Below are 25640 nucleotides of genomic sequence, written 5' to 3'. Positions count from 1 at the left end.
TCACTCAATTCTGAGGAAAAAATTATGGAATCACCCTGTAAATTTTCATCCCCAAAACTAACACCTGCATCATATCAGATCTGCTTGTTAGTCTGCATCTAAAAAGGAGTGAACACACCTTGGAGAGCTGTTGCACCAAGTGGACTGACATGAATCATGGCTCCAACACGAGAGATGTCAATTGAAACAAAGGAGAGGATTATCAAACTCTTAAAAGAGAGTAAATCATCACGCAATGTTGCAAAAGATGTTGGTTGTTCACAGTCAGCTGTGTCTAAACACTGGACCAATTACAAACAACATGGGAAGGTTGTTAAAGGCAAACATACTGGTAGACAAAGCGTCAAGACAGAAAACTTAAAGCAGTATGTCTCAAAAATCGAAAAATGTACAACAAAACAAATGAGGAACGAATGGGAGGAAACTGGAGTCAACGTCTGTGACCGAACTGTAAGAAACCGCCTAAAGGAAATGGGATTTACATACAGAAAAGCTAAACGAAAGGCATCATTAACACCTAAACAGAAAAAAACAAGGTTACAATGGGCTAAGGAAAAGCAATTGTGGACTGTGGATGACTGGATGAAAGTCATATTCAGTGATGAATCTCGAATCTGCATTGGGCAAGGTGATGATGCTGGAACTTTTGTTTGGTGCCTTTCCAATGAGATTTATAAAGATGACTGCCTGAAGAGAACATGTAAATTTCCACAGTCATTGATGATATGGGGCTGCATGTCAGGTAAAGGCACTGGGAAGATGGCTGTCATTACATCATCAATAAATGCACAAGTTTATGTTGATATTTTGGACAATTGAAAGGATGTTTGGGAATGATGAAATCATTTTTCAAGATGATAATGCATCTTGCCATAGAGCAAAAACTGCAAAAACATTCCTTGCAAAAAGACACATAGGGTCAATGTCATGGCATAGAGTCAATGTCAATGAACAGATCTGATTTGATGCAGGTGTTAATTTGGGGGATGAAAATTTACAGGGTGATTCCATAATTTTTTCCTCAGAATTGAGTGATTCCATATTTTTTTCCTCTGCTTGGTCTAAAAAAGTAACAGTTACTGACTGCCACAATCTTTTTTTTCTTGATTTCTTATAGTGTTTCTTAAAGCCAGAAAGTTGCCATTTGAAATGACTTTAGTTTTATGTCATGTCTGTGATCTGCTTTTTTTCTACAAAATTAAACAACTGAATGAACATCCTCTGAGGCCGGTGATTCCATAATTTTTGCCAGGGGTTGTATATGTAAAGACCAGCCCAGTTATTGTTATGTGTCGACGCGGGTTGAGGAGCGGACCTGCGTCTGACGGAACCCAGCGCTAAAATAACCAGAAAGTGGTTCCAATAACAAAACAATTTATTCTTTCCACCCTCTGGTGCATAACAAAGTGAATGAACAAAAAATGCGTCAGTCTGGTGGAGTGAAGGCTGGCACGCTCTCCAGCGCCTAAAAGGATCGAAGCCCGGCGCTTCTGGACTCACTTTTACCGCCAAACACCCCCCAGGTGGACACGACAAACCGGCTCTCTGCGAAGGATAGAAGAGGTGAGGTAAGTCAGCAGTTACAAGCAATATCCTTCAAAAGGCACACACTATCAGCAACACATTCAGGTCTGTATTTAAGCTTTATGTAAATGAGCAGCTTCTCACAACAGGTGGAGGATCAGTTGTCCGCACGCCACGGCAGTGAGAAGCAAGCTGCACAATTCTCATCACAATTCAAATATACTGCGTAACAAAATACCAAGTTACTATCAACAATTAGTCAAACAATTAATCACCTCTGATGTGTGCTGACAGCATGTGTCCCTCACCCTTCTTCCTTCACAGGCACGATGTGTCAAACCCAGGCGCGGTCCTCAGCGTCTCACAAACGAACATCACAAGGTCGAGTTCCTGGCAATTCTGCTTGAATCACACATGGCTTAAATGCAGAACGCCATCTAATTATCTGCTTCAGCTGAAAGTCTTTAAGGTTGCATGTGAGCACCATCCACAGGTGCTGCACATAACATTGATGAGGGTGAAGGACTCTTCAGCCAGCACCTTCTCCACAGACAAATCAGTTTTCATACCACCTGGAGAGCAAAGAAAAGAAAAGAACACCAAAATGTCCAGCCACACCCCCCCAACACACAACAGTACCCCCCCTTTAACGGGAAGCCTCCCGGCGACCGAACAGACCAGGTCCGAGAACAGCACCTCCCTCCGGGGTCCTTGTCAGGAAGCAGACAGCATAACGCTCCCAAGGTCCACCACAGACAGCAGGACAGGGCACCGCAGCTGGAAGGCCGGCTGGCATCAACAAAACCCCAAAACAGTCCCTAATACAATCCAACATACAAGAAAAAACATAAAACCCACCCAAAACCTCCCCAGGGGACCGTCCCATCCAACCCCGGGAAGAAAAGAAAAACTCCCAAATGCAAAAACCCAACATAGCCCCACAAACACAATACAAACATAAATACATAAAAGAAAAATAACAAACAACCCTCCCAGAACGACCTGCAGAGCCCAACACCCCCCAGAAGGCCTTTACCGCCGGTTCCAGGAGGAATAGCCAGAACCGGAATCCCACAAAGGTCCCCAGGTACACATGGAGCAAACGGCGCCCCCCAGAGGACCGTACCTTCAAACCCCAGGAGGCACCCTCCCCACAACCCCGGAACCCCAGACCCGGCCACACCTGGCTAGTTGGCCCCACAAACCAATTCCCCCCCAGAGGACCGTCCCATCAACCCTGGAGCTGGAACCCGGAAGGAAACAAAACAAAATCAAAGTCCAACCCCCGGAGGACTACCCTAAACAACCCCGGGGGCAAATAAAACAACCGTTAAACCCTGTTACCTTCCCCGGCACCCCTGAAAGACCCCAGGTCCCTCCCAGAGCCCCTCGGCGGCTCAATTTTGGCGAACGGCACAAAACATTAAGCCGGGGAAGGGAACAGGAAAAACTAACCCAGCCCCAACCCCAAGGCGCAGCGGAAAACCGGAAATACGTCCGGTGCCCCAACTCGACCATACCCCAGCCTCTCGGGAGGGGTGGAACTACCGAAATGGCGAACGGCAACAGATCGGCCCACCCCTCTGACTGAGGTATGTTCCCGCTGCACCACACCCCGGCAACACCAATGACGAACGGTACAAAGGCTCACCGAGGCTGGAGTGGAACCGGGCCCTAACCAAACCAAGAAAAACGCCCCTAACAACCCCCCCCCCCCCAGGTGCAGAGGTCTTCTGAGAACGCTCAGCGTGACCAACCTGCACCACCCCACAACCCACAAGACGAACGGTCTTGGGGCAAGTGAGGTTGGGGTTACGGATGTAGGGAAATAAAAAACAACAAAACAAAACGACCCCAAAACCCAAACAGAAAATACCTAAATACACATAAAAAAAATAACGATCAAGTGAGCCCAGACGGGCTTCTAACCGCCTAACGTTCACTCCACCAGACACGCCTCTGACTCCCCAAACAAATTATAACCCCTATTCAAAGAAACAAAACATTAGCCCAAACAAGTTTTTTGTGTGTGTGTGTGTGTGTGTGTGTGTGTTATTTCGCCTGTCCCAGAACACCTGGAGATACGTCACCATTATTTTTCTTGACGCTTATATGTCGGGGCAATACAGTGGTCTCTGCTCGTCCGAGCTGCATGGGCTCGTCTGCAAGAGGAGCCAGAGGTCCCGTCGGAGGAGCCTCAGTGGGGCGAAGAAGAGGCGGCCCAGATCTGTGTCGGGGAAAGCCCCGAGACGAAAAAACCCGCTCTGATGGCCGCCCTCTCTCGCGTCCACGCTCCTTCATCCGATCATCTAGACGAATCACCAACGATATTAGCTCATCTAAATCATTTGGCTCATCACGGACTGCCAGCTCGTCTTTTAATGACTCATTTAACCCATCTACAAACACTCCTCGTAAAGCTGCGGCATTCCAACCTGACTGAGTAGAAAAAATCCGGAAGTCCACGGAATACTCCGCCGCACTCCGCCTCCCCTGCCTGAGATTCAGCAACCATTGGGCAGCGGTATTCGTTTTCACCGGATGGTCAAAAACCAGTCGGAACTCCCGGGAGAAATCCTTAAAGGATCCTAACAATGGCGAGTTGTTACTCCACAACGCTGTGACCCAAGCTAAGGCGTCACCTCGGAGCAAATTTGTCACATATGAAACACGGCTCCCATCAGAAGAGAAGGAAGCCGGTCGCTGAGCAAAAACCAGAGAACATTGCATCAAAAACGAAGCACAGGCTTCAACGTCTCCCGCATAAGGCTCCGGATGACAAATAATCGGTTCGGACGCCGAATCTCTGGGTGACGGAGTTATCTGCACCGGTATCTATGGTGCCGCAGCTGGAGCAGCAGGAAGCGGAACGGCTTGCGCTGCAAGCTCCGTAACACGGGCGTCTGTTTGTTTAATTTGGTTTGTGAGATGCTGTAATTGCTCCCATATTTTCTCCAAGTGTTCTTGAACTCTTTCGGCGAAAGGAACCACCTCTGCCGCTGGGTCCATTTTGAAATGGCCGGGAACTACTGTTATGTGTCGACGCGGGTTGAGGAGCGGACCTGCGTCTGACGGAACCCAGCGCTAAAATAACCAGAAAGCGGTTCCAATAACAAAACAATTTATTCTTTCCACCCTCTGGTGCATAACAAAGTGAATGAACAAAAAATGCGTCAGTCTGGTGGAGTGAAGGCTGGCACGCTCTCCAGCGCCTAAAAGGATCGAAGCCCGGCGCTTCTGGACTCACTTTTACCGCCAAACACCCCCCAGGTGGACACGACAAACCGGCTCTCTGCGAAGGATAGAAGAGGTGAGGTAAGTCAGCAGTTACAAGCAATATCCTTCAAAAGGCACACACTATCAGCAACACATTCAGGTCTGTATTTAAGCTTTATGTAAATGAGCAGCTTCTCACAACAGGTGGAGGATCAGTTGTCTGCACGCCACGGCAGTGAGAAGCAAGCTGCACAATTCTCATCACAATTCAAATATACTGCGTAACAAAATACCAAGTTACTATCAACAATTAGTCAAACAATTAATCACCTCTGATGTGTGCTGACAGCATGTGTCCCTCACCCTTCTTCCTTCACAGGCACGATGTGTCAAACCCAGGCGCGGTCCTCAGCGTCTCACAAATGAACATCACAAGGTCGAGTTCCCGGCAATTCTACTTGAATCACACATGGCTTAAATGCAGAACGCCATCTAATTATCTGCTTCAGCTGAAAGTCTTTAAGGTTGCATGTGAGCACCATCCACAGGTGCTGCACATAACGTTGATGAGGGTGAAGGACTCTTCAGCCAGCACCTTCTCCACAGACAAATCAGTTTTCATACCACCTGGAGAGCAAAGAAAAGAAAAGAACACCAAAATGTCCAGCCACACCCCCCAACACACAACAGTTATAGCTCTAATAGCCTTCACGCTATTAGAGCGTGATAACGCCATAAAATGTAGTAGATCTCTGTGATGGGGTTGTCTAACCATAACCTTAACCATAACAGTAACTCTAACCATAACAGAAACCCAAATGCCACACTGCAAGTCCACAAAAACCTTGTTTGTGATTTATTTTGTGATACCATCACAAAATTCTACTACATTTCATGACATATAACAAACTAATAGATAAAATCACTTTTCATGATGTCATCACAAAATGCTGTAGATATGGTTGGTGAAGACACACGCCAACAAACAAACAAACAGGGAAATAAAACATTTACAACGTCCACCACCTGTTTTCTATTACAGCAATGAGGATTTAATGACATTCTCTCTCTCTCTCTCTTAAATGTGGCAAATACAAAACACACATTTTATTGGTTAAAGTCATTTTCAAGCAGATTGTTAGCTGTTAATTATTTTCTCTGGTAAGTGTTGTTCATGATCTTTCTAATGATGTGAAATGCTCAGTGGAGCAGTTTCACATGCACTGAGGTTTTCGGCAAACATCATGCTGACAGAAGTCTTTAACAGTCTGTATGCATGCTATAAGGCCAGAAGACTGAAATTAGATGTAAAGAAACAAATTCAAACAGGATGTTGATGCTTATATTTCAAAATGAGCCTTGAGCCAAGAGAGAAATGCTCATTATGAGCAAAGAAAAACAAAGGGGAGAGGGGGGGAGCGTTATCTGAAAATAAAAACTATATACAACAAGATCCCCTAAAGGTCTCCAACTGCAGTACTCCAAATGATTCACATACTTAAACAGAGCTATACAAATCATTTCTGTGAAAATGAGACATACCATCCATCCATCCATCCATCCATCCATCCATCCATCCATCCATCCATCCATCCATCCATCCATCCATCCATCCATCCATCCATCCATCCATCCATCCATCCATCCATCCATCCATCCATCCATTTTCTTCCGCTTTATCCAGAGTCAGGTCGCGGGGGCAGCAGCTCCAGCAAAGCCGCCCAGACCTCCCGTTCCACACACACCTCCCCCAGCTCCTTCGGGGGAACCCCAAGGCGTTCCCAAGCCAGCCGAGAGATGTAGTCCTTCCCGCGTGTCCTGGGTCTTTCCCGGGGCCTCCTCTCAATGGGACGTGCCCGGAACACCTCTCCAGCGAGGCGTCCAGGGGGCATCCGGAAAAGATGCCCGAGCCACCTCAACTGACTCCTTTCGACGTGGAGGAGCAGCGGCTCGACTCCGAGCTCCTCCCGAGTGACCGAGCTCCTCACCCTATCTCTAAGGGAGCGCCCAGCCACCCTGCGGAGGAAACTCATCTCAGCCACTTGTACTCGCGATCTCATTCTTTCGGTCATGAGCCAAATCTTATGACCATAGGTGAGGATCGGAACGTAGATCGATCGGTAAATCGAGAGCTTTGCCCCCCTACTCAGCTCTCTCTTCACCACAGAGACCGCATCACTGCAGATGCTGCACTGATCCATCTATCAATCTCACGCTCCATCCGTCCCTCACTTGTGAACAAGACCCTGAGATACTTAAACTCCACTTGAGGCAAGGACACTCCACTGACCTGAAGAGGGCAAGGCACCTTTTTCCGGTTGAGAACCATGGCCTCGGATTTGGAGGTGCTGATTTTCATCCCGTGCTACTCTCCAATGCTGCTGCCTTGAATATAATACCACAAGCTTGGTGCACCTATCTCTATCACAGAGGACGGGAACGTGAGGAAGAGTAGTAGCCAGTAAGATAGTAGTTATTTACTTGTTGCAAATTGTTTCTTTCTTCTACTTTTGATATTCTGTGTTCTTCTTACCCTGTGTGCTACTCTCCAATGCTGCTGGAGCCTCAATTTCCCTGAGGGATTCTTCCCGAGGAATTAATAAAGTTCTATTTAATCTAATTTATACAGGCACTCATTGATGCCACACTGCATTCACAGCGCTTCACTTTTTCCACATTTGGTTATGTTACAGCCTCATTCCAAAATGGAGTAAATTAATGTTTTCCCTCAAAATTCTACTCACAACACCCCATAATGACAACATGAAAAAGGCTCTTTTTTTGCACATTTATTATAAATAAAAAACTAAGAAATCACATGTACATAAGTATTAACACACTTTGCTCAACCCTTGTTGAGCAAAGTTGATGCACCTTTAGCAGCAATTACAGCCTCAAGGCTTCTTGAATATAATACCACAAGCTTGGTGCACCTATCTCTGGGCAGTTTCGCCCATTCTTCTTTGAAGCACCTCTCAAGCTCCATCAGGTTGGATGGGGATCATCGGTGCACAGCCATATTCAGATCAGATTCAGGTCTGGGCTCTGGCTGGGCCACTCAAGGACATTCACATTGTCCTGCTGAAAGATGAACCATTTTCCAATCATAGCCACATAAGCCTATAACTTCTTCTGGGTTGTCTGGCTGTCTTGGTGGCTTTCCTCACGCTTCTCCTTCTTGCATGGTCACTCAGTTTTTGAGAGCTGTCTACTCCATGCAGATTTACCATAAAGTGCCATACTGTTTGTATTTCATCGTAATTGATATAAATAAAGTCCAAGACACATTCAGTGGCAGCTTTACCATCAGAGAGCCTCATCCACAACTATCACAAAAGACTCCAAGCTGTCATTGATGTTAAAGGGGGCAATGCGTGGTATTAAGAACAGGGGCATGTAAACTTTTGATCAGGGTCATTTGGGTAGTTTCTGTTGTCATTATGATTTAAAAAGTAAACATAGTTGTCTGACAGTAAATGACTTCACCCAACCAGCTCTTCATGAGACAAGTGCATCAGGTCATTCATGCAAAACATAAAAAGGAGAACAGTATTCCACGTCGTGTCATTACTGACAGCAGGTGGAATGTTTCGCGGATCCTCATTTAGTTTTTTGTTCACTGATTTTCTTCCAGTTTCTGCTTCTTTCACCCAACGTCATATTATGTGGGAAGGGGCCCTTTGACAAGTTCAAAGATGGCTAACCTTGACCTATTTTAAGAGGTTAAAAAAATTCTGTTTCATTCTGTTCCCTTTTTTTTTGAGTGGTGGGTGACAGGCAATCAGAGTAGAGCTGCACCATGATGTCAGTAGCTGGTCTATCTAGCTGCAAACTCTGTTTGTGTGTAAATATAACCTCTTTGTCATATATTATACAAAAACTAGCAAGAAATAAACACTGTTTTTGGAAACTAGTAACAGCCCTGAAGTGATTTACAAGACATTTCTCAGACATTAGCATGGTGACGTCACAGGCTGGTAGCTAGCTGCAAAACTCTGTTTCGTTTGTTTGTCAAAGGCACAATTTAGAACTAGAAATTGGGGGGGGGGCAAAGTGCGAGTCCTGCAGGGCCGAAGCCCATAGGCTGGGGGTCTGGGGGCCGCTTTAGACCCCCAGAAGCCAATGGTTTCTAGAAAAGCTCAGATGCATTCTGAACATCCAGAACAGTCATTTTAATGTTTTGAGAAGGCCATAAAGTGGACACCATTTGGCTTATGCAATTTCAAACTGTGGATATAAGTACTTTATTCTGAGAATAGCCAGCATTGATTTTATTAACATCCTGGTATAAATAAGGTATCATCACATGTGTAGAACTCAAAAACAATGATAGGTTGAGTTCTCATTAAAAAAACAACTGCAATGTGGTAAAATGTATTCATAAATATGAAAGAACAGGCTCGTAATAATTATTAACTATCGCATACTGTATTTTTTTCTCAAGATTTGTTTTTGCATAAGTTTGAAAAAACAACAGATCATAAGTTTAGGATAAATTACTTATCATGAATTTAATTTTCGAAGTGGCACTAATGACAACACTCATACTGAACATAATTTCGCTTGCATAGACTGATTTTGGAGATCAAGCAATAATTGCAGATGGGCTTTCTGAGGTCCCAGATAGCTTTTCTGATTTCCTTTTCTAACTTTCAGAATTTAGTAAATTAGCATATGGTCTATTGATACTTATGTGTAGACACTAGTCCCTAGAGGCAACTATTTTGGGTTTCAAATCTGGACAAATGCAGTCCCAGAAAATTCTGAATGTGACAAACAAGAAACAGGTGTTGTAAACAAGTCAATGCTGCTAAAAATACAAACTTGCAGAAACAAAGATACTATTCTGACATGGTTTTGCACATAAGACTGACATGGTTTGCACATAAGACTGGCATAGCATGTTTCAAGTACACACATATATGTCAGAAGGTGGTGCTGGGGGACATACCATATTCTGTCCCCCCTGGTTAATAAGGTGGGGGGGACATGTCCCCCCTATCCCCCACCAAATTGCACCCATGTTGTTTGTAAATATAACCTCTTTGTCATGTATTATGTAAAATATAGTGAGAAATAAACACTTCTAAAACTGAAAACGCTGTTTTTGTAACCTGATAGCACCTCTGGAGTAATTTACAAGACATTTTGTGGATGTCAGCATGCCCACTAACTCAAAGCTAACTTTCGCTCTTGTACACGCATACTCACTCACTCCTGCAGATGCCGTTAAAATGTAAATATTGCTTATGATTGATTGACTGATTGATAGAGGGGCATTGTTGAACATGTACAAATTGTATGTAAGACAACAGGATCTTAATATTTAATTAAACAACTGCAAATCATAAAGAAGACAATGCTTATATGCCTGAGGGTATTTTTGCATTGCATTGTTTTCAAATACATCAATCGCGTCTAAGCAGTGAAGGGAAAGAGGTAGAGTGTTCCACAGCCTGGGTGCTACTGTTTCAACAGAGCGATCACCTCGGGTTCACACATAACATCTGGCCCTCTGACCTCAGACTGCGGGCTGGAGTGTGAAGTTGTAGCAGGTCAGAGTTGTAAGGAGAAGCTTGACTGTGCAAGGCTTTAAAATTCAGGTCAACATTTTAAAATGTATTGTAAAATTAACAGGTAACCATTGAAGAGAGACTAAAACAGCCATGATATGAGCCCATTTGTGTGTTCCAGTTAAAAGCCTTGCAGCAGATTTCTGGGCGACCTGAATTTGGTCAAGCTCCTTCTTATTTAGACAGGTAGAAAGAATAATACAATAGACCAGATGTCAGGATATAAAAGCATGAATTATCATCTCCAGTTCAACCTTGGACAAAAAAGGGTTTCAATTTAGAAATATTGAGCCGGTTGAGGTTTAATGGCTTTCTCAAGGACAATTTGTCATACAAAAGTATTTTGGGATTGGTCCATTAGATTATGTTTCTATGTGCAAGATCCAGCATGCAGGTGCCTCAGTGCTGAGGACGCCAGCTGTGATTGTTACTTTTGAGAGGTGGGGATGGATCAGTTATCTGCCTGCGTGGTTGCTATCCAGGACCCAAGGTGGTTCTGTAGTGTGGTGGGTGGATGTGTTGATGCATGGTACCAGTGCATGCTCCAAGACCAGACCTGACGTCTGATTCATCTGCTTCCCAGACTATTGCAGTGATGTACAGATGCAAAGTTTTAAAAAATTGTGCGCCTGTCCAAGTGCCTATGGACCTTACTGTACTGATGTGATTACGGCGGGGGGGTGTTCCTCCATAAAATGCTTTAGCCCACTATTTATGCCAACAGTAATTAACTATGAAATATTTTCCAGATGGGGAATGAAAAAACATTGCACTGTTTATTTATTTATTTTATTTATTTTATTTATTTATTTACTGCATTGCAGCTGGGCAGCACGGTGGCTTAGCGGTTACCACTGTTGCCTCACAGCAAGAAGGTCATCAGATTGATTCCCATTTGTGGCCTTTGTGTGTGGAGGGAGTTTGCATGTTTTCTCCATGTTTGCGTGGGTTCCCTCTGGGTGGTCTGGCTTCTTCCCCCATCCAAAGACAGGCAGGTTAAGTGGATTGAAAAATTTAAATTGTCCTAGAAGGTATGCATGCAGGTGTGAATGTGTTTGTTTGTTTATATGTGGCCCTGCGATGGACTGGCGTTCTGTCCAGTGTGTACCCCACCTCACGGCCTATGACCGCTGGGATAGGCTCCAGCCCCCCTGCGACCCTTAATTGGAGTAGGTATAGAAAATGGATCGATGGATGCATTGCAGCTTATATTGCGTCTTACAGATATGGTTACTGACAATTGATTGGATGTTGCACAACTTTACTTCACCAGCAGCCACTGGTCGATCTCCAGATCCGATACAGCAGTAGTTGATTCACATAGTTTCCAGCAAAGTGTAAAAAGGAAATAATGCTCATCCAGCCTGTTGACTAAGCACTTTGTGGTATGCAGTGTTGAAGGTCTGTGGCCCTTCCTGGCTCATATGTAAAACTTACTTCTGCTTTTTTTCCCCAACTGGCAACTGAATACTGGATCAACCTGCTAGCTTTTGTCTCACTTCACACACACGCAAGCACAATTGCACGTGGACATAGAGTGTGTGCCTGTATGTGTGACTGGTCTATACATCCTGACAGGTTTGCCCAGGTTTCCTGCCAGCTAGTTTACAAAATCCAGGTCCAAATTCCTGAAGAATCCTAAAAAACAGCCTCATTGCCACTGTCACGAGGAAGTACTTTCTCTAAAGATTTATTGGTTGCTTCTTTGCTAATAGGCAACATGGATGTAATTGGGAACCAGGACAATAAAACCATTTCCTCTTACTGAAGAAAACACATAAAACTGGCAGCGAGTAGAATTTCTATTGAAGTGGATCCATGAATAAAACACTGTCACACAATGCCATGATTACAACATATGATATGATTTATACTTGGCTATAAATTATAACAAACATGCAGGAAACTGTTGAACATGATGACCTCATGGGGCCTTGAAGGTATCATTAAATGATATTATGCATTATTATGTCAGATAAGCACAATAATTCCAATAAAAATGTTGAAATCGTAACAAAAACATTGGAGGATTTTCAGCACACGTTAACTAAATAGTTTAGCGAATGCTTTCACAACTTTGACAAATTACTGTATACATAAAGAAAAGTCTAGAAATACACCAAGAATCCCCTACGCCCCCGCCCCTTCCTCCTCCTCCCTTTCTGTCAAACAGCCGAGTTGGCCTCTGCACTTGGGAAACCACAAGTCATTTTCCATCTTTCCACATGTGGAATTTTTCATGCGCTCCACATGCCAACAGCACCCTTTATAGTTTGAGTCTGGATTCACAAATGACAACTCGCTCATAAATTTAGTGCATGATGTCACTGATCTGGCACCTGTTAGCCAATGAATACACAGCGAGTGAAAATAACAATACAGTCAAATTTAATATGTATTTTTCTGTTGCTATGGTTGAGCTTCAGATCACAATAGTTCGGCTTCCAGGTCCATCTTTAAATAATCAAATTGAAAATATGTAGGAGAGGTGCAGTGTTCCCTATCTTCCTCTTCAAAAACAATAGCACGTCTTTTACACCAAAAAAAAAAAAAAAAAAGCACAGAGGTAAAATATATTAATTCACACCTCTTATATTGTATGAAAAATAAATCTGCTTTATGTGTCTGAACATCACAGTTCCTTTTCAGTATGTGCTTCAAGGCACACATATATATCTGTTTTTATGCCCTTTTTTTTTTTTAAACATCGTGTGGGAGCACATGCAGCATGTATGTTTTCTGTTTTCTGGTCCATCCATGCGTGAACAAGATAAAGTTGTGATTGAATTTTGATAAAACTTAACGGAATTAATTTAGGCTCACACAAGGACAAAGTGATTCAGTTGTGGAAAAAAAAGAAGCAAACTTAAACTTGAATGTCACAGCCCAAAATCAAAATTTGAGCTCAATGCTTAACATTCAGGTCTATAACTATTTGAGACAATTTTGGTAATTTGGCCTCTGTGCACCACCACAGTGACATTGAAGTTTTGGCCATTTATCTATTTGACTCCTTTACTTCTTACAGAAGTATTTTTCCTTTTCTTTTTATTGTTGTATATGCACCTATTCCTTCTTACATAACTATTTTTTTTCCTTTTCATTTTTTATTTTTATGCATCAGTGACATTGGATCAAATTCCTTGGTTGTGAGAACTTACTTGGCAATAAATTTGATTCTGAAATGAAACAAGATGTGCTTGTTTTGTATAGTTTGACCTTTAATTCAAGTTAGGCGCTGGAGGGTGAGGGGTTTTAACAAAAATATTTTTTGCACAACACTAAGAGCCCCTTCACACATAATGCAAATATGTACAACTCAGGGCGACTCCCGTCGGAACAGCTCGTATGAACGAACCACAAAACATCGTGTCGATGGTTCAGTGCAGTTCTGCACACACACCAACAGTTCAGAACACACACCAACGTGTCACTGTCTGTTTGCAAAGCCACATTCATGGGGGCACTTAGACAAATTTCACTGCCAGCTCGACAGTGATTGTCTGCTGACTGTTTTCATGTTAGTGCCAATGACCACACATTTTCTAAGTGCCATGCAAGCGGTGTTAAATGTTCGCACATCAGCTGGAATTTTGCCGATACCTGCCGCAAGAGGGATCGATGGGCTCTCACAGGGCACACTCTGTCTTTCAGCCACTGGTGTGTGCAAATAGATGCAGCAACAGATGTACGAGGTGTTGGAGGCAGCTACGAATTTACACGTTTTGCATACGATTCCTGCTTCATGCGCTTTTTGTGCTCAGTTCGACCAATTTCGAACTATGTGTGAAGAGGCCCTAACGTTTTGCTGCAACACCTAGTATCCCATGTCACGGCAAGAAGGATATGAGTTTGATTCCCACCTGTGGCCTTTCTGTGTGGAGTTTGCATGTTCTCCCCGGTTTTGCGTGGGTTTCCTTTGGGTGCTCCGGTTTCCTCCCACATTTAATAACATGCAGGATGTTGTGAAAGTGACGTGACACGGACCCACAACAGGGGGCGTTAATGAACGGACAATGGATAAGCCAAAAAGTAACAATTTAATGTTGTGAATCGCACAACAACGTACAGACAATAACAATATGGTGACTGTCAATCATACACCAGGTGACGTGTGGGCAGGCTCGACGATAGAAGACGCCTGGAGAGAGAAGAGCTGGATCCCCACACAGCTTCCACCACCAACGGAGCTGAAGAACACCGGAGCCGCCAAGCCCTGCGCCCCAGGTGGCCGCTGTCTTCAGCAGTCAGAACCGGTACTGCTGGCAGAGAACAAAGACAGTCCAGATGAGTGTGAGTTCGCACACTCAGTAATCCACAGTCTGTCTTAAGTAAAGGAGGGAAAACCTCCACCTCCAATCACACACACTCGTGCAGCTCCTGGTCAACCACTTATCTGAGTTGGAGTGTGAGGCGAAGCCGTCGCTGTCACACCAAACGCCAATCCTCCAGATAAGGAAACACTCCAGGAAAACGGCTGCAAATAGAAGTTCAGGTTAAACACACACAGTGTCAGGCAGCAGAGAAATGACCTGAATGGTAGTTGATTTCTCGGCGAGGAGGTGGAGTTGCAGTCCGGTCTTTGTAGTGGTGATGATGGGTGACAGCTTGTGTTGATTGTTGACAGCTGTCACCTCCAGCAAAGCCAACGCCCTCTCGTGCTTGAAGCCTGCACTTCAAGCAGGGCGCCATCTTGTGGTGGTGGGCCAGCAGTACCTCCTCTTCAGCGGCCCACACAACACAGGATAAGTCAGTTGGAAACTTTATAATTGTCCAGGTCTCCCTCGCAAAAGATGCCTTGATCTTAATGGGATTAAACTGGTTAAATAAAGATTACATTAAAATTAAATTTATCCCTGTGTTGGCAAAACATGGGCACCAGTTGGGTAACCAAAAAAAAATTTTTTGTGCCAAAACAAGCAAAGAAAAAATATGATTTGACAGGGACACCAATTTGAATGCTAATTCCAAATCTTTACCTATTTAGCTACATTAAGAATTTAATTCCAAGGAGCTGGGGGAGGGAGGGGGTGGCAGTGTTGGCTACTGCCATTTGCCACAACAAATCCAGTTCAGGTCCGCTTTGCCCTCTCTAATGCAACTCCAGTTCTAGATTCTACTAGATTTTCCTTTTGGTGAGTTTTTAAAAAACAAAGGGCTCATTTACTCTGTGTTCAGGTCTAGTTAGACTTTACATTTGTATCACTTTGGTGGTAATTGCAGAAAAGCATCCTTACTTCCCAAAGGGTTAACCTCCCCTATCTCTATTTGAATTGTGTAAAAAGTACAGCTGAAAACCACGCTGACCTTGGACGTGTTAAATATACTTGCAAAATTCATGCCCAGGAATTTCACAATTTCAGTTGAGGCCAAAACACAGAGGCCTGGAGTCAGAGTCCAAAAACTACTGAGGTGAAAAATCTTGAAATATTTTTGTTGCCAAGTTCCTCATCCCTTTGCACTCTGTTACCTCTCATATTTTCTTATCATATCATATCATATGTCTAAGATAGGATCAAAAATAACAGATTTCATTTAGCCAGATATCAAATTTAGGCATAATATCATGCTCAAAAGGCCAAACTCTGAAATTCTACTCACATGCGAACTAAGTCAATGCATGTAACAAACCATATGAGCTATTCTCTTTGACACTGAAGTCAAGTCTGGGAGAATGCACTGATGCTGCACTTTGCCGCATCCACAACACCATGGAACTGCTGTAGGAGCCTAAATGCAATTTTAGTTCATCAATAGTTGGCCAGTAATTTCACTTCATGGGTATTTATTTTTACTCCCTTAAATAAGGACTATTTAGAGTATTTACAATGAGTAATAGAGTACTATTTAATTCATTGCACTTAAAATGTGCATGGATAATTTGTACTGCTTCAAAGTTCATCTGTATTCCTTATGTGGTATTCTGTAGTGCCCCTTGTTTAATTGCAGCCAAGCACGGGCTCCTGGATGGCAACCACTCAGGCAGACAACTGTCCACTCGCTCAACTCTAAAAAACCATCTATCTGCCGCAGCCAGGTGAAACGTGGGCACCCCCTTGGCCTTCACCTGCTACTGGGGTCCTCGACACTTAGGCACCTGTGTGATGGATCATGCACAGAGAAACTGGCCACATTGTTGTGGCTGGCATGCCTGGCTGGCTTTTGTTGGTCTTCTGTTTCTGTCTTTTGGTTTTCCTTCTAGGTGGTGCGCATTTAGGACTGAGTGGCTGTGTGGCTGAGTTATCAGGACCTCACCCTGATCACCTGCGGCTCGTCAGGACTCACAGCTGTGGTGCATCTACACGGATTGGAACATGGTGGCATTTAAGTCTGGAGTACACAGTGTGTATTTGCCAGAGACTCGACCTTGTGACCAGACGGGTGAGATCGTCGTCTCGAGAGCCATCTCATCAGTGGATGCAGAGAACGTCCAGGTTTGATGCATGGTCTGTGAAAGAGGAGAGGGTGAGGTCTCACGCTCGTCAGCACACTTCCTGAGGTACGTTAGGTTTTGTGACTAACATTTGTACAGTCAGTAAATGTGGTGTCCCTCACACCTTATTATATTGAGCTGTTATGTTAGTTGTTTTAATCAGCTTCCACTGCAGTGAGTTTGTGAACAGGGTGTTCCATGCCTGCAGGGTGGGAAGCTGATTAGTAATTAAGCCAGGAAGTGTTTGCTGTTTGTACATCTTTGAGCGGTCTCTCTGTGTGTGAGTGTGGACTCACATGATGATTTCTTCATTCACAGACTCGGTTTGTCGCGGCCACCTGGGGGGTGTCGGCGGGGTCCTTGGGTCCGAACTGGTTCTGGCTCCGGACCGTTAGCGCTGCTGGGAGCGCACCGCAATCCACCACGCCAGACCGCGCACTCTTATATTTATCACATCACTGTTATGTTCATTAAACTCTGTTATCCTTTGTACCGTGCTCTGCTTATTTTATACTGGGTGCTTCAAACGCTGGTCGGTTCTCCGGGCTGCGTCCGACACATAACAGTAGTCTCTGGCCATACATCACGGACCCAGCGGTAGCAGAGATGGTAACGCGCCGGGAAGGCGGCAGCAGACGTTCAGAAGTTATCCGGATCAGTTGCGGGTGCTCTCCGCCCGGATGGTGCGTGTTTGAGAACCCATTACTGAATACTGATTCGTGCTCTCTTGCAGCCGTGTTTCCTGTGTTTGTGCCTTATCCGTGGGTCGTGGTGGAGTGTGACTGGCAATGGCTTCGCGTCACGCTCCGACCGGATAAGAGGTTTAAACAGGAGCTGCAAGAGTGTGTCTGTAATGGGTGAACGCGCACGGCGGAGCTCTGTGGCTACAGTTACAGTTACAGTTACGTGTTACAGTTGTAACCCCGTTTCCCTGGATGAAGATAACTACTGTGTCTGTTGTGTCAGCTCCGGCGTTATTTAGTTGAAGCACATTTTTGGTTGTGTGTTACACACAGCTGCGCACAGAAAAGCAGCTTGAGTTTGTTTTCTCAATTACCAAAGGGGGTTTTTCATTTTTAGCACTCTGGCTCCCTCTGTTGGTGACTGAGTCACATTACCATTAAGCTCTTAAGTTGGAACAGGTGTGTTCCATTTGTTTGAGCTTGACGGTATAGAACACTTATTAGTTTTGTGTTGATTCATTTTTTGTGGGTGTTTTTTGAGTTGGTTTTTGTGTGGGATTTTTTTTTACACTATTAGTGTCTGGGGTCGTGACCCTGCAGTCTATCTGGAGCATGAAAAGGACCCAAAAACTGTATGTTAGTCTGTTAGTCTTTCTTTTTATTTCTTTTAGTTTCACCTCCCCAGGGTTTGCTGGGACGGTCCCCTGGTAATTGGGTTGTTTTTTCTTTTTTCTTTTTTTTTTGTTTTTTGTTATGCCCTCTCTTCTCCTCTGACTCCAGCCGGGTGAGCCGTATGTGTCGGCATTGCTGGAGTGGTGCAGTTTGGTTATGCTGGGCGTTTCCCAGGTAACCTCTGCACCCGGAGGGGGGGGGGGGGGGGTTTGGGGTATTTTCTTTTTATTCCCTCTCTTCTCCTCTGGCTCCAGCCGTGTGAGCCGTAGGTTGTCGGCGTTGCTGGAGTGGTGCAGTTTGGTTATGTTGGATGTTTCCCAGGTAACCTCTGCACCTGGGAGGGGGGGGGGGTTGTGTTTTTTTTTGTTGTTGGTTCCCTGTTCCACCTCCGGCTTCAGCGCGCCTTTGAGCCGTCTGCCATCGGCGTGGCTGAGGTTTGGGGCAGTGGGATATACCCGCAGCTGGTGGCTGGTTTGGAAGTCGGAGGAGTGGCGCCGTTTTGTGCCGTCTGCCATAACCGCTGTTCCACTCCTCCCGGTTGGCTTCTGGGGTATAGTCACGGTTGGTGACGCTGGACGTGCTTCCAGTTTCCACTGCGCCAAGGGGGTGGGGTTGGGGTTGTTTTGTTTGTATGTTTTTTTTTCTTTCCTTTTGTTTTTCCCCCCAGTTTCCGCCCTCAGGGTGTGACTGTGGTGTCCTCTGGGGGGGAAAGGGCTGTGGGTCCATGTAGCCATAGACGGCCGGGGCTGGGTCCATTGGTCATGAGGGGAGGCGTCTCCTGGGGTTGATGGAACGGTCCTCTGGGAGGCGCTGGGAGTCCCCATGGGTGACTTTGGATCCCAGAGGGACCTCGGCTGTGGTTATTACTCCTGGAGCTGGCGGGATGTCCTCTGGGGGGTGTTGGTCCCTACATGTCGTCGGGGGGGGGGGGGGGGGGTGTTAGCATTTTTATTTGCAAGCTTAAGTTTGGGTTGTTTTTCTTTTCTCCTCTTCCCGGGGTTTGATGGGACGGTCCTCTGGGGAGGGGGGGGGGTGGTTTGGTTGTTTGTGTTTGTCTTTTTTGTTTTATGACTAATCAGACTGTGAACATGGTTGGACAAAGGCTGACCGCACAGGTTTAAGAACTCCTGGCCACACCTGTGCTAATTGACAGACAGAAACAAAGGCAAAGATGCAGCCAGAGGAGAAGACATCAACCGTTCTGTTAAATGAAGATTCTGTTGGAAGATGTATGCAGATACGGTTTCCAGCCATGGTCCCTGGAGGGGGGTGTTTCTCCTGGGCCAGGTTTGTGTGGTCGCCGGGAGGCTTCCCGTGAGGGTGGGGTGCTGTTGTGGCTGGCGTGCTTGGCTGGCTTTTGTTGGTCTTCTGTTTCTGTCTTTTGGTTTTCCTTCCAGGTGGTGCGCATTTAGGACTGAGTGGCTGTGTGGCTGAGTTATCAGGACCTTACCCTGATCACCTGCGGCTCGTCAGGACTCACAGCTGTGGTGCATCTACACGGATTGGAACATGGTGGCATTTAAGTCTGGAGTACACAGTGTGTATTTGCCAGAGACTCGACCTTGTGACCAGACGGGCGAGATCGTCGTCTCGAGAGCCATCTCATCAGTGGATGCAGAGAACGTCCAGGTTTGATGCATGGTCTGTGAAAGAGGAGAGGGTGAGGTTTCACGCTCGTCAGCACACTTCCTGAGGTACGTTAGGTTTTGTGACTAACATTTGTACAGTCAGTAAATGTGGTGTCCCTCACACCTTATTATATTGAGCTGTTATGTTAGTCGTTTTAATCAGCTTCCACTGCAGTGAGTTTGTGAACAGGGTGTTCCATGCCTGCAGGGTGGGAAGCTGATTAGTAATTAAGCCAGGAAGTGTTTGCTGTTTGTACACCTTTGAGCGGTCTCTCTGAGTGTGAGTGTGGACTCACATGATGATTTCTTCATTCACAGACTCGGTTTGTCGCGGCCACCTGGGGGGTGTCGGCGGGGTCCTTGGGTCCGAACTGGTTCTGGCTCCGGACCGTTAGCGCTGCTGGGAGCGCACCGCAATCCACCACGCCAGACCGCGCACTCTTATATTTATCACATCACTGTTATGTTCATTAAACTCTGTTATCCTTTGTACCGTGCTCTGCTTATTTTATACTGGGTCCTTCAAACGCTGGTCGGTTCTCCGGGCTGCGTCCGACACATAACACACATGGCCAAAATGTCAATGTCTTGTTTAGCCCACTGTTAAACTCAAATAAATTACCGTCTGTGCACACTTAAATGATATAATACATGTAAATAACTGTCATGGATTTATTATTACTTTTCAAATATAGCTTCATACCATGAAAACAGAGACTTAAAGTACAACTCTAGGAAAGCAGTTCAGAGTTAGTGAAACAAATACCATTAAAGAGCAGAATAGAGAATAAGTATCTAATTGACAGGTCAATCCATTATCATATTGTCTCTTATTATATTATATTTTATTGAGATTTTTAATCAAAAATATGCTTTGTTCCAATATGGCAATGGTCATATAAACTTGAAGTCAGTGAACCACATAAATGCTCAACACTGCTAAATTGCATACAGCCATGCAATGATGAGGTCTTGCATTAATGACATCATATAACATTCATAAACATTTATGGCAAAGTATATAAAATATAATGCAAAATTTAAAGACCAGCATTTGCAATAGAAGTTGTTAAATACTGACATACCAGCACTGCAATTATCCGATGAGATTCATAACTATAAAAAGGTATATACATTTTACTCACCATTTTTATTCCAAAACAATGGGGTTTAAGATATTTTAAATAGATAGGCCCCTCAGAAAACTGTGACGATACCCACTGGGGAGAAAAATCAAGCCTCCCCTATGCCTGCAAAGTATAATAGCCACTGACCCCCTTAGAATTAGAAATTTCACTAGATCTTCCTACAAAATTCCCCTAACCCTCACCCCCGCTTTCTCCCCACGGATAATAACATGATAAATGGAATGGTCCCCTTCCCTGCTTTGAGCAGAAGTAAAAATAGATTTGTCTTCTTTTTTAATGAGAGTGTATCTGAAATGGTTTCACCATCATCATGCAGATACTTGACATAGGATTTAGCATCATTTTCAATAAATTATTCACTGAAGTTAATAAGTTGGTGATGTTTACATTCACTTGTTTTTAATCAGTAAATGTATTCATTAAGTGTTTTTTTTTTAATAATACATTCACTGTAAAAAAAAAAAAAAAAGACTTGTTTTAACAGGAAAACGCTGGCAGCTGTGGTTACCAGGGAATTCCTGTAAAAAATACAGCAGCACAGTAGATAACTTTACAGACATAATATGTAAATGGAAATCAACAACAACAAAAAAGAGAGCCTATGCTCTCTTTTTTTTTCTTTTTTTTTTTTGTAGATTTGACAGTTTTTAATGTGAGTTCATTCACTGTAAACCCATTTACATATTATGTCTGTAAAGTCTACTGTGTCTACTGTGCTGCTGTATTTTTTTGTAAAAACAAGTTTGTTTTTTTTTTACAGTGTTGCTTCATAATATCATAAGGCTTTACTTACCACTACATTTCTGCCATGATTTCATACCACAAAACTAAAACAAAGACAGACGATGATAGATGACAAGACACACAAGAGAACTCTGAACAAAGGGGAAAAAAAATGCTCCCCATAAATGAAACATGAGAAATTCAAGAGGAAGATTGATACAGAGAGAAGCTACACAGTTATGCAAAGGCACCTTATTTGGAGAAAATAAAGATAACTGGAGGTGTGGATCTCCACGAACACAAAGATTGGTTCATTTGATTTTTAGGAGGTACTAATGCTTGTGTTCCTCAGTATCTTCTCATACCTCATTCGTGGTATGAGCACCTGCACATCTGAACAATTTCTGAATTACAAATAACATGATATATAGTCGGTTCTGTTCTGTTTGGGAAGCTAACGTTAATACACAATTTTGTTTACATTTTTTGTTATATGTATTTGTTAATACCATTATTGTAGGGTTAAAGTACGCTATTGTACTTTATACGCTAGTTACCAGCTTTGTTTAACCCTGCTGGCTAGCAAGGTATGGTTGGCTTATTAACAGCTAATTGAACAGTAACTCATTTAGCTGTAGTTAGCTTATTTTCACGATTTACATTTTTATTTTACATGGTGTAGTTTTTTAATGATTCTTCAGTTTATGGGTTCTTTAATAGATATTAACATATAGTATCTAAGTTTGGGGTTTCCATTAGATAGCATATAGAATATGTATTTGTCTTCCCATAGTAAGCTAGCAGGGTGAACTTTAGATAGATACCTAAAACATATTACATCATAGCTTCTGTTTCTATAATAAAATAACCATATTTATAGCTTAGCCTACTAGCTATAATTTAATTTTACTACTAGTCTACAGACTAGTTATATGTATATTACAATATTCTCCTGTATGAATATTTAGGCCAGCTCCTATAATATTATGTAGTAACTATATTTCTTGTATATGTTTATTACCCTTATTGTGTAAATATCACTTATATACATGATGCCCATTTTCTTGAGCCGCTTGGGTGGGTAGGGAGAGTTCCCATGGGATAAAAAAGATTTTCAACCTACCATCCCTGGTTCTCAAGACCAGGCATCTAAGTGGCTCTACTCTACTATATTCTACTCTTCTATTCTACTCTTCTTTTTTAAAATACGTATACCTTGGTATACACTAGTAGAGTTCTACCTTAGAATTGGAATGTATTGTAGAAGATATACCTTACTGAATTTTCATGAATTCACCAATAGATGGGTGCAGGATTTGCAGATTTTCAAAGTCAGGAACCAGAAGACCTTTGTGCACACAAAGGTACGTTATCAGGCATGGTTCCTTTCTCACACCAAATACGACATAGCTGTATCCACTTTAAAATGCTGTGCACACAGAAACATATGTATCAAAATGTTGTTCCAGGTGATGTCTTTCTTTCTTTCAGCTGCTACCCAAGCATTCTGTAAAGGTGTTCCATTTCAGTTGTGTGGACATGATGATCCAATTCTCAGTTTCCTCAGCATAGGTACGGGCCTGACACAGCACATAGCTCTTGGAAAAGCAGTTGGGCTACCAACACATAGTCCTGGATTGCATTCACAGTCACCTGTCTTTGTCCTTGGACAAGATACATCTGCATTGTCCCAGTCCACCCACATGTGGAAGGGGACTGGGATTTGGTGGTGAAGTAACCTGTGATGGACTGGCATCCCATCCAGGGGGAGTCATAGACTGTCATCCACTTCATGATATGGAAAATAGAGATCAGTACCAGGACCTATGGACCTCGGGGCCTATATAGGACTTAGTTCTCTACTACTTCATCTTAAAGAACAGAAACAGGCAGCATATGTTTTGTCAACTCTCAAAATGTTGTGGAAAGGCATAATTCTGCTGAACTAATCTATTCTGTGAGCCATCAGCCTCCCCCTTGGGAACTGAGTGACACTGAGCCTGGAAGCCACTGAACATTTATTGTTGCTACAAAAGAGATTTCTTAAGAAAAGCAGCAGTCAGGTCTGAATTCAATAGAAAGCAGGAAATATCAGCAGAGTTAATAATGCTGCTCACAGTGGGAGATATGCTAAAACACGAGAGAGAGAGAGAGAGAGAGAGAGAGAGAGAGAGAGAGAGAGAGAGAGAGAGAGAGAGAGAGAGAGAGAGAGAGAGAGAGAAAGAAAGAGGAGCTGGCTGAGGTCATGTGCAGCGCCACGCAGAACACAGTGACCTGGGTGAGACTGGACACTAGAGATACAACAACTAAAGAGCACCATAAGAATATACAGGAGCCAAAGATTGTTCATCCAAATTATAAGCAGCCTTAAGCAATTTATATGCATCAACCTTAGGATGCATCATCTGCCTCTCAAATAAGAGGCCTTTATTGAAACCATACGAGTACAAAGAGATGTCATGTGGAGCAAGGCAGCAGATGCACAGTAGAAAGTAGACTATAAAGTGTAGCCTATAATTATGTATGTCTATATGTATCTAGGCATATTTGCAGTGCACAGTAATGCACACTCACAGTGGACACAGAGAAACCATTTCTAACTGAGAAGTGGCAAATACATTTTACACACACAGTCTTGTCAGGAAATGTTCCCGCTATTGTCATCGGGCTGTGGTATGTGAGAAAGCATGTATGAAAAGGAATGCAGGAAGTTGTTGGTGCAATTGTTGTCCTCAGTCCTTTGCAACATTCCAAGGAACATGTGAGAACAGGGGAAAAGGTACAAGGCACACAGCCAGTGACCACAGTAAATGCAGCCAAGCTGCAGCCACTGCATTAAGAGTGGGGTTTTCACACCTATTGTTCTACACTTCGTTGCAAGCACAAAAACGTTTGTCAGATGACATTCCTACACCACCAGCTGAAATACCTGGCAGATGGTTATACAGTGCATTCAGAAAGTATTCACCTCGCTTCGTTTTTCCACATTTTGTTATGTTACAGCCTTATTCTAAAATGGAGTAAATTAATGTTAATGTAAATTTATTAAAAAATAATAAACTAAGAAATCAAATGTACACAAGTATTCACACCTTTTATTCAATACTTTGTTGATGCACCTTTGGCATCAATTACAGCCTCATGTCTTCTTGAATATGATGCCACAAGCTTGGTGCAACTATCTTTGGGCAGTTTTGCCCATTCCTCTTTGCAGCTCCTCTCAAGCTCCATCAGGTTGGATGGGGAGTGTTGGTGCACACCCATTTTCAGATCCCTCCAGAGATGTTCAACCGGATTCAGGTCTGGGCTCTGGCTGGGCCACTCAAGGGCATTCACAGAGTTGTCCTGAAGCCACTCCTTTGATATCTTGGCTGTGTTTAGGGTCATTGTCCTGCTGAAAGATGAACCATCACCCCAGTCTGAGGTTAAGAGTGTTCTGGAGCAGGTTTTCATCCAGGATGGCTCTGTGCAATGCTACATTCATCTTTTTCTCAGTCCTGACTAGTCTCCTAGTTCTTGCTGCTGAAAAACAACCCCACAGCATGATGCTGCCACCACCATGCTTCACTGGATGGTGCCTGGCTTCCTCCAAACATGACGCCTGGCATTCACACCAAAGTGCATGTCTCAAGGGCCCCAAGCAAAATGGACTTGGAGGCCTTCCTACGCCGCACTACCCTGCCCCGTCTGCCCAAAGCCTACACGAACCACAGCATAGACACACTGTTTAAGCTCACACTTTATATCAATAAAATATTTATTTTGAACATCTGCAAAAACCCCGCCACCATCCCATATTAAATTAACATATAAAGAGAGTGCAGATTGTGTAGTAACTACAAAACCCAAAATACTTCAAAAAAATGTCCACAGTGACTAAATCAAACATATTTTAAAAATGTTATTAAAAATAAGTTATTAAGAAAGTAATATTTAAATGTGAACAGGTAGAAGTTGTTAAGGGGGAGGAGATGTGGTATTGTAGATATTATGTTTGTATGTCTACATATGACTCCTTGGGTGTTATGCTCATAAGCATC

General features: G+C 43.6%; 1 protein-coding gene and 1 long non-coding RNA gene across 4 annotated transcripts in view; both read right to left on the bottom strand.

The window, feature by feature from the left end:
* stard13b (StAR-related lipid transfer (START) domain containing 13b) overlaps window positions 1-25640 on the bottom strand; it is a 242541-nt gene that overhangs the window by 140741 nt on the left and 76160 nt on the right. The window lies entirely within an intron of this gene.
* On the bottom strand, window positions 15025-21019 carry LOC117508597. Its single transcript, XR_004560137.1, has 3 exons — window positions 20296-21019; window positions 20244-20249; window positions 15025-16437 (listed from the first exon to the last, which is right to left on the bottom strand). It is a non-coding gene; the product is annotated as an uncharacterized LOC117508597 (long non-coding RNA).

Source organism: Thalassophryne amazonica, chromosome 4, assembly GCF_902500255.1.
Source record: "Thalassophryne amazonica chromosome 4, fThaAma1.1, whole genome shotgun sequence".
Lineage (NCBI taxonomy): Eukaryota > Metazoa > Chordata > Actinopteri > Batrachoidiformes > Batrachoididae > Thalassophryne > Thalassophryne amazonica.
This window is presented reverse-complemented; position numbering and strand designations above follow the sequence as displayed.